Genomic DNA, 7,954 nt, shown 5'->3' on the forward strand with positions numbered 1-7,954 from the left:
TAAATATTATTATTATAAAATTCTTATTAAATATTTTAATTAAATTTTACTCACCATTAAAGCCTCACGGGCAAGCCCTGACCCTCGCGGACTTCGCTTCCTTCCTTCGTATGGCATGCGATAGAGGCATGACCTCCTCCTTCGTATGGCAGCAGCGCTCAAGAGAGTTGCTTCTCTGTGCACTGAATCACACAAGAGCTCCTCTGCATGGTCCTCTTCTTCGACTCATTCGATCTCTTCTTGTCACCGACGCCAATACTTCCTTAGTCCTCTTCGTTTTCGACTAGGACGTCTCTCGCGTCGTCATCCTCTCCTTCGCACACCGCTCAACTCCCAATTAAGTGAATCTTGCCTTGGCCTCATCATTTTATAGACGAACTCGTCGTGTTGGCTTCTGATTCCCATGTTTCATCTCCCACACTGTTCAGTTTATGTCTCCTTGTTTCTTCTTCCCCCACTTCAGTTCTGATTCCTCGCCTCATCTTGTTGTCCCCCTTCATTTCCTCTCGGGGAGGCCACTTTTCAAATTCTAGAACAGGACTATTACAATAAGACTTTTATCTGATAGCTTTAACCTCATCAAATGTGATATCACAAAATGGCATTGGTGAGGGAAGAGGGCTCCTTAAATATTCAAGGAGGGACCGACTATAGTCCACAGTCCATGAGAAAACTTCCTAAACTGTTGAACAATAGAATTCATTATAAAGGGCAAAATAAGAAGCACCACTAAAAGGACGCAAAGTAAATTGTCACAGAAGTTAATGGTTATTGGCCTAAGTGGCCAAGTGAGTGAAGTTTGCCATGTTATAAAGAACTTTATTAACTAGAATGAAATTCCATCTTGGCAATGAGAGGCACCATACAAGTGTCCGTGAACTTGGTCGCCTCAAAATGTGGTAACTTCTATAAGGGGAAAACCTCAACATAATTGTATTGCAATGGCATTAGTTGGCGTGTCTACATGGGAGCTGAAGGACTTTATTTTGAGATTACTCCACCCTACAAATGTGGTTTTCTAAGAACAACGCAGATGGCCATAGCCAACAGGCTGATGCAAGTTAATCAAGAGCAAATTTGAACTGAAAATGAAAGAGTGGCAACTATTGTGGAATTATGGGGTCTAGACATTTAAATGGACTTTTGGCACCAATTTGTTTGAGTTCCTTAAATCTGAATGACCCTTCAAGCCACTCAGTGAAATTGTGCAGAAAGATTTTAAAAAAATGAAAAAAAGTGAAAGTATTTGCGTACGTTGTGTGTGTGTGTGTGTGGGTGGGGGGGAGGGGTTGTGGTGGGGGATGGTGTAAAAGCTAGGGCTGACTATGAATATACTTGATATATGATATAGAATCTTCTCCTAGAAGAATTTAAGCGATTTAGGGCCCGTTTGGGGCAGCTTATTTGGTGCGGTGGCGTTTTGAAAACGCACTTGGCATGTTTGGGTAAATTGCGTTATGACAGCTTATGTGTTTTCAAAACGCAGAAAACAGCATTTTCACACCGCGTCTATCTAGGTGCGGTGGGAGCTTATTGGCAACGGTATGACTTTTCCAAAAAAATAAAAATTTGTAATAGCCACCGCACCTAGCTTATCAGCAGATTATTCAATAAGCTACAGCTGCCCCAAACAGACCCTTAGTCTTGGGTTAGATTCTCCGTGAAAACATGGGAGTGGCTTTGGTATAAATTTCTACTGAAGATTTGGAGCGAGAATGAAGTAACTCTACCATGAACTCTAAATGTGCAAATAGAAGATGAAGAGACATATAAAAGCTCATGTAGTTAAGTATTATTTTTTTTAATTATAGACGTCATATAATTCAATATCTTCCATTATTTTATGACTCTTAATATACTTCACAATGTAAATCCTACAAATAGCTATCGAACACTATGTTGTAAGGCATTATATTTTGAAATATAATCATGATTACTTTCTTTTGTGTCAAAACTTAGCTTATTAGAAAGTTGTTATCTCTTCTTCTAGTGAGGTTGAGAATAACATCCCTCCTTCGGTAAGGGCAAGGTGATTATTCAGGTACTTTTTTAACTAATAATCTTGCATTACTTGTGATCTTCTTTCACAACTTTTAAAAGTCATGGATCTGATTACACAATGTACAAATAAAGAAAAGGTGATTTAAAGCTTCTAATAATATTGATCCTTGTAAAAGGTGTCCCATGTTTAAGGGTCAGTTTGGGGCAGCTGCAACTTATTAAATAATCGGCTGATAAACTGATTAAAAATAATATGTTGATAAGCTAGATACGTTGACTATTAGAAATTTTTATTTTTTTAGAACAGTTAGACCGTTGCCAGAAAGCTGCCACCGCACCTAGATAGGTGCGGTGTGAAAACGCTGCTTTCAGCATTTTCAAAATGCATAAGCTGCCAAAACGCAGTTTACCCAAACAGTCCAGTTGCGTTTTCAAAACGTCACCGCACCAAATAAGTTGTCCCAAATGAACCCTAAGTGATTCCATCACTTTTCTTTTGGAAGGATTGGTAATGAAATTTGTATGCATCTCTCTAATCATTATTAATAATAGTACATTGAACCTTATTCAAATATTTCTTCTAGGGTTTTCCTTTTCTTCAACTATAAACAACTTACCATTAAGAGAGTGAGAAAAGACTTTCAAAGAATAATACAACTTCAAACATACATAATAAAATTAACTTCATAGAAAACAAAATCACAATCAATTGAAACTTAATTGGCAATCTTATAAAAATCAAATGTTTTCTCAAAAGAAGATTCCCCGTGTATTGAACAAATTTCCCTTAACATTACATATCGATGACTGCATACGTCTAAATCCCTTAACATTCCATCTCCACAACTATAATCTCCTAAGTATTATAATCATCCTACTCTAGAATTACAACCTCTGCCAAAAAAAAAAAAACGTATGCATCACAAAGACCCAAATGCTTAGAAGAACTTTATAATGGCATTTCATAACTGCAAAAATTTTCAAGCTTACATATTTGCAAGGGAAGAAATAATTTTTCGTACAGATTGACTATCTTCTTTCATGTGTGCATAGTACAAAGCTTTCAACTCCTCGAAAAAAAAAAGTCTTAGCAAGGGGATTGATGCAGCATAAGGATCTCAAAATGAAGGAAGATGATGAAGGTCAAAAGACATCAATATATCTAAATGGATGGCCTCTTTGGCATGTATTACATAAAAATATTATATTCATAAATGCATAGCCTTACAAGAGTTAAATTTTAAAAAAATAATGTCATAATATAAGCCTATTATCATATTATCTTTATTTCTTATTAAACATGCGTGTGAAAAGAAAGAAAATGAAGGTATGTATGTGAAGCCAATTATCAACACCATGCATTGAAATTTAGCAACCTTACTTAAGATCATGCACTATTTCTTGGGTAAGCTTCCTCATAGATAAAATTGATATTTAGAGAAAGCTAGAATTGGTCATGAAAGTAGAAATATGATGTAGGAGCTTCTCCTTAAGGAGTTTGAGAGGTTTGGTCCTGAAGTAGGTTCCTTCAAAATTTTGAAGTAGTTTTGAATATTGATGTAGTTCTACTAAATGATTTGGAGAGAGTTTAAAGTAACTCCAACATAAAGGTTCTTAATGTGGAAAGTTTAAAAATAAAAGCAAAAAGAATTCATGTAAGTGAGTGTATTTTATTAAATTTTTGCTCATATAATTTAATTTTGTTATCATTCTTATAGCCCTTAAGATTCTTCATGATGTAAATCCTATAAATAGCTTTAAAATTCTATGTAGCGAGACATAACAATTTAAAATGCAATTAAGATTACTCAATTTTCTTCCAAACTTAACCTAGTGATAAATTTGCTATCTCTTCTTATGGTGAGATTGAGTTATTATACCCATCATTTGGTCAAAATAAAGTAGTTATACAATTACACTTCAGCTAGTATTTTTATATAACTAGTATTCTTCTACAACTCTTCAAGGATGTAACATCACTATAGCAATAATTATATAACAATGAAAGGCAATCAGTGTTTGAATTGATCAACGACGGAAAATTATGGATTACAAAGGGCAATGTTGGCGTCAGTCATCAGCAGACGACAATAAATGAGAACGATGAGCATCAGCGATAAACCATGGTGGGGGTTGGTAGCAGTTGAAGTGGGCATCAATCTACTAACACATGTTGTGGACGAATGTATAAGTGGGTTGGTAGCAGACGACAATCTATGATTATGACATGTTGCTGATCTTCTACTAACACATGTTGTGGCTGATGAGAACATTGATATTAGTTTGCAATAAAAAATTGTTGGTGATTGACAGTCACCAGTGGACAACAATCATTAATTGTTATCAATCAATAACATGTCATAATCATTGAAGATCAGCAACTGTCAGCAATGGTTGACAACCAATGAACAGGTGTTAGTAGAAGTTGATAATGGCCATTGGTCAACAATGAACACGACATCAGCAACAATAAAGATCATAGGTGATCAATGGAAACAGACAAGGAAAGTCGATAGTGGTCAAGCATTAGTGGGGATGGTCATGGCAGTGGTCTTAGTGGCTATCAACAGTGGACATCAATGGCAGGCATTATATATGGTAGTGGACAACAACAACGACCGATGAAGTTACCTCGGTGGTGAGCATTGATGATTGGTGATGGGTGTGCTCGAAAATCGATGATGGACATTTACGAAGGTCGGTGACGAGCGGCAACGACAATCTCGGATGGGTGCTAGAAAAAATTGGAGACGAGCATTGACAGTGATCAGTGATGACATCAACCATGTTAATGGCAAAAGTCAATGAAAATTGATAGTGAGTGTCGAAGATGGTAGATGATGAACATTGGGAACTAGCAAGCAGAACCTTAAAAATTACAAACTTCTCTCATCCCACTCTTCATCAACTCATGTTGATTATAAACACTAGAGATTCAAAGAACAGCTCACCCGTCAAATGGTTCTGAAAAGTTCCTCTAATTTCAAGATGTCGTAAAGCTTAAGAATGCATCAAAATTTGTGCTTGATCAGATAAATTTTAAGACAACATGTCAACCTTAGTTATCTTGTGAAAATCATATACTCCTAAGATTTTTTCTAAATGATAGAAAAATATTTGAAGTATTTATTGATTGAAAATATGGCAAAAGGACAATTATAAATAAGTAAGAATGAGGCTCATTGTATAAAAATTCATCCGAGATATACGTCTTGAGGCGCATCTCGAATTAAAATGCTAAAAAACTGTTGAGGCTTGAGCCTCAATGCCACTAATAAGGCTTATATAATATTTATCTGAAATGTACAACTTGGGGCATTTGAGGGAGCGACCAATTATTTTATGTGTATGAATGTATATATATATATATATGTATGTATATATATATGTATGTATATAGTATATAATGGATTTACAAACATACCACATAATTCTTATGTATTTACATCTTTAACACCAAAACTTTAATATTACTAAGACAACGCCCAAATATTAGCATCAAATTGGAAATAATATTAATTTTTGAAGGTAAAATACACCATTGCATGCATACTTTTTTAAATGATAATGACACTAAAATGTTATATAAGTATGTATCGAACTTTAGGTGTTAGATTTGTAAATATATTAGAATTGTGCAGTATGCATGTAAATCTCCCATTATTATATAATATTATATTATATTATATTATCTTCTATAATAGCTCAAAACAATCAAAAGGTAATTTAAATATAGTTAATTAACTGTATAATTAATTATTTTATCTTAAATATATGATATTAATTAATATAAATAGTGAAGATTTGGAATATGCCAATGAAATGAAAAGATAATAACAAAGTAATTATAAATAATGATTTTTTTGAAGATGATGAGAGTAAAGACGAGACTGCCATGAATCTTAATCATCATGATGTATTTAAATTTTAAATGAATATCTTAAACCTCGTTTCAAACTTTCATTTGATATCAACAAATTATTGAGATTTGTGATTAATGTTCTTATGAATCTAAATTAAATAAAAATATTGATAGTTTCATGTCATATTTATGTGTTATTTTTTAATTTTATGATTTTTTTTTTATCTATTGTAAGCCTTAACCCTCAATCTGTCTGGGGCGTATGCCTTGCTAAGGTAAAATACCTCAGTTCCTGGATTTGCTATTTTAAAACATTGATGAGGCCAATTGCATATCAAATTCATAGCTAATGAATATCTAGTTAAAGTAGGTCATCGACCAATCTTGACCTTGTAACCTCTGCCCTAAGAAATAGAAAACATAACATTTTGAACTCGAGCACTCTGATAAATGCTTTATAAAATAACACAATTTAAACATGATTCACATCCTTTAGAGATCAGAGAACAATCTAGATCACATAAGTCATTTGCCAAACTGTTGTTTTAGCAGTATCACATTCACAAAGAGAAGAAATAAATTTGAACATAACTAAAGAAACATTCAGTGGGCAAACAATAAAATCTATGTGGCCTAAAAGCAAGTCCAACACATTGTCAACACCAAGACCTATGTAGCATCTCAAATGTAAAAGAAGCACAATATACGAGAATCCAGCAGACCAACAACACATTTTTATAGCACAATGCATAAAAATAGTGTTGAAAATATGGTAAATTGTTGACTCTGTTTGGCATTTCATTTTTTTTTTTCTTCAATAGATTCATTGCCAGAAACCCTTCCGTTCTCCATTTTCTTGTCTCTTTTATCAAAAGGCAAGCCCACTGAAATCAGTAGAATTGAACTTGAACTCAAGTTTAAACTAGACTGCCTAGTCCAGCTCAAGCTCGAGCTCCATTAGACTCATTTACGCGCATATTCCTCCACACTGTAAATCAGAAAAATAAATAAATAAAGGCTGAAGACGATGCACGGATCTCCCTTCCACTAGCGACAATGAACTGAAGCAAATCTCTCGCATATTAGATAAAATTCAACAAAATACTATTACTTCACAATATTCATGAACAAAAAAAATGCCGATAAATCAACTTTTCCAAAACATTCACGTTACCACAACAATAGGCAAATTGCAACAACAAACACGATAAATGCATCAATCAACAAGAAATCAATACGGATTCTCAAACTCGAAGAACGCAGAGTAATAGAGCGATACCAAATCAGCTGCATTAAACCACCGCCACCACCGCAGCAAACAGATAGAAATACAAGAGCACCTCGAAAACCTGGAATCTCCAATCCCGTGGAAAGACTAGGGACCTTCTTCGAGGTAATGCTACTTAATGCTTCATTGGAGACGGGGCCATTGTTATTTTTAGAGTTAGGTCGGAATTGAGAGCGGAGAGGAAGACGGAGTGGCGCAGAGCGGCAGAGGGTAACTCTCATCACGAGAAGCAGTGTCAGTGTGCGGTAAAACTGGAAATGAGGAGAGAGAAAGAGGGAGAAGATACGGGTAACTGCTTTTTAATTTAAGAAAGAGATAGGAGAGATCGTTAGGTTATCGATCCATGGTTACCGTTTTGGAGCCGATCGCAAGCCAACGTGACGACTGACGATAGTACGTTGCAGTTTAGGAACCAAAAATAAACGGGGACCGGTACGAACGGGTTTGTATGATCGGTTTCGATTTTTGATCCCATCGGTGTGAAAAGCAAAATTAAGACAATAGATTTGTAAATACATAAAAATTATGTGATGATACCGTAGGCTTTAGCATCATATTAGAAATATAATTTTGATGAAGGTTTATGGAGATAGAGTAACCAATTATTGTCTTGACATTGCATGAAAATTTAACGTAAACTCAAGTAATTAATGAGAAGTAAAAAAGAGAAGATACCTCAAGTTTTAATGCGGAAAATCCTAGAAATAGGAGTGGGCTCTAGCGAAGTTAAAATAACTCACTATGAAATGTGAGTACACATATCCAACATTTTTTCTTGAATTAGGGAAGATGAAATTACAGAG

The 7,954-nt window shown here is 34.7% G+C and overlaps 1 protein-coding gene across 2 annotated transcripts in view; it reads right to left on the reverse strand.

Moving 5' to 3' along the window:
* Positions 1-7,576, reverse strand: part of LOC110028448 (serine/threonine-protein kinase D6PK-like) — a 16,920-nt gene extending 9,344 nt beyond the window's left edge. The window contains exons 1-2 of one of the 2 annotated variants that reach the window (XM_020730301.1): positions 7,503-7,576; positions 7,143-7,402 (exon numbers count right to left, since the gene is read on the reverse strand). The gene's annotated coding sequence lies outside the window, so the exon portion shown is untranslated. Of the gene's footprint in view, positions 1-7,142 lie in introns of both variants that reach the window. The other variant, XM_020730302.1, reaches the window with a different exon arrangement.
* Positions 7,577-7,954: the final 378 nt, after the last annotated feature.

This window comes from Phalaenopsis equestris, unplaced genomic scaffold (genome assembly GCF_001263595.1).
Source record: "Phalaenopsis equestris unplaced genomic scaffold, ASM126359v1 Scaffold000511, whole genome shotgun sequence".
NCBI classification, from domain to species: domain Eukaryota; kingdom Viridiplantae; phylum Streptophyta; class Magnoliopsida; order Asparagales; family Orchidaceae; genus Phalaenopsis; species Phalaenopsis equestris.